This window comes from Echinops telfairi, unplaced genomic scaffold (assembly GCF_000313985.2).
Source record: "Echinops telfairi isolate 266 unplaced genomic scaffold, ASM31398v2 ScPeMD7_1713;HRSCAF=2227, whole genome shotgun sequence".
NCBI classification, from domain to species: domain Eukaryota; kingdom Metazoa; phylum Chordata; class Mammalia; order Afrosoricida; family Tenrecidae; genus Echinops; species Echinops telfairi.
Genome location: NW_022105611.1, coordinates 2,194,248 through 2,196,556, shown reverse-complemented (window position 1 = coordinate 2,196,556; position 2,309 = coordinate 2,194,248).

Below are 2,309 nucleotides of genomic sequence, written 5' to 3'. Positions count from 1 at the left end.
CACAATTGTATCTGAATTAATTCCAACTAAACGACGTTTTAAGAAAGGCACAGACCAGCGATGACTGAAGCTAAGGGAATAAGACAAAGCATGAATAGGTAGAACATAACTAATTAATCTACGGTCTATGAGATGAATTCAAGGCCAAGTGCCTCTTATAAGACAAAGTAGAACTACTCCTTAGTTTCAGAGACTGCAAACCTGTAAGGGAGCAGACTTATCTTTCACCCACGAAGCAGCAATTAGGTTTTAAGAGTCAACCTTCCATCCCCGGCCCAATGCTTAACCCGAAGCGCCACCGGCATGCCTTAAGTGAAACAGGGGAGTTTTGGATTTGTGGAGCAACACTATTGGTGCACAGGAAACATTATGGATTTGTTAAAACTGTTAGAATTGTGCAACGCAAAGAATGGCCCCTAATGTAAACCATGGGCTTTGGTTCAAAATATAGTGTCCATATGTGCTCCTCCACAGTAACAAATGTACTATGAAAATGTCAGGCGTCAACTGGAACAACTGTGTGCAGACAGGAGAGAGGTATACAGAAACATTGTACCTTTTTGCATAATTTTTCTTTAACTCTAAACTACTCTAAAAATCAGAGTCTATTAAAATCTTCTAATGAAAATTGTCTATCTATTATGGGTTGAAGTGTTTCCTCCAAAACTATGTGGTGAGATCCCAATCCCTGTCTTTGTAAATAGCCCCTTGTTTGGAAATTGGAAATATTTGGTTTTATTTGTTACATGAATGAGGCCGTGTTAGAGTAGGTTATGCCCTTACACAATCACTTCTGAGTTAAATTAAAAACAAAAAGAAAGAGAAGAGGAAGAAGAAGAAAAGCAGACTACAGACACAGGGTAAAGGTATATGCACTTTGGGATGCCTGGCAAATAAAGGCTCCCCTAGAGGCATGCCCACACTTTAGACGTGTAGGCTTCCTGAACTGTGAGAAAGCGAACGTCTGGTCTTTATAGCCATTCACTTGTGCCATTTCTGTTATGGAGTATCAGGTAACTAAGACATTCTGACAGAATTTAAATAGAATTTCAGTCGCATCTGGGAGTTAGAACTACTGAGCTCATGTGTTTGCTACCATCCTGCCCTATCCTTCATGCATATCTTTCTTTTCCAAGGAGAAATATGTGGCAATTTCCTTTGATAACAATTGTATAACCATCACAAACTATGAAACAGTGATTCTCTGTCCTATAGGATTGATATGAATCAGAATTGACTTGACAGCGGTGGGTTGGGTTGGGTTTTAGTACAAGGAAATAAATTATGAATCAAAATTCTTAACCCAGAGAATTCCACACAAATGCATTCCTGCAGTCTAACTGCCAAGTGCCAAGCAAAGTGTTCACCAGGATTTATCAATGAAAGTAAAACCCAAACCAAAGAAACAAAAAAACCCAAATAGGGGAAGTGACTTAGAATACGTCAGCACATAGGTCAGAGTGACAGAGGTGTTCTGGCTAAGACCTCTGACTCACATATGGAGGTCTTTATGTTAACTCCAAAGACACAATGCTTTCGATGCCACATTCCAAAACAATCTTTGTTGGACACAGACTTAATGCCAAAGAATCGTTGGTATAAGAGTAGGAGAGTGGGAATGAGTGTCATTTTGAAGTCTGAGTCTCCTGCTGTAAATGTGCAAGAAGTAATATCCCTCTCTGATCTGCAAAAAAAAAAAAAAAAATGTACAACTTGAGGCTCTGGCTTTGGAGTAACAAGAAATAATTTTAAAATAACTAAACCAAACTTACTCATTGATTTTGTTCCAACTCCTAGCGACCCTGTGAGACAGCAGAACTCCCCGAAGAAGGTAGAAAGATTCTAGAGGTGCAACTGGTGGGGTTCAAACGCTGACTTTGTGGTTAGCAGCCCGATGTCTGTTAACAAAACAAATGTCTATGCTGAACTCATGTACGGACTTCCCAAGTAACGAGGGTGGGCACACACACAAGCTTCGGAATAATTCACAGCCTTGATTCGCCTGATCCTTCTAAGACGACAAATGAATAGACTGAAACAATCAAGGTGGCTGGAAACTAGGTTTGCATTATTGAAGAGCTATTCCTCATTGTATGTAATGCAGGAAAAAAAATGAGATTGTTCATTGACAAACCCACCATGATAGGCTTCAGTGTTTCAGTGTTACAACTTCCATCACCTTTGGCTAAGAAAAATTCTGGCATATTTCCCACAGCAACTAAATCCGAAGGTTATATTAAACAATGCTTCTGGATGAGCTAGACACGTGTGGACTCTGGCCACGGCGAGTGTGCTCAACCTCAGCAGTG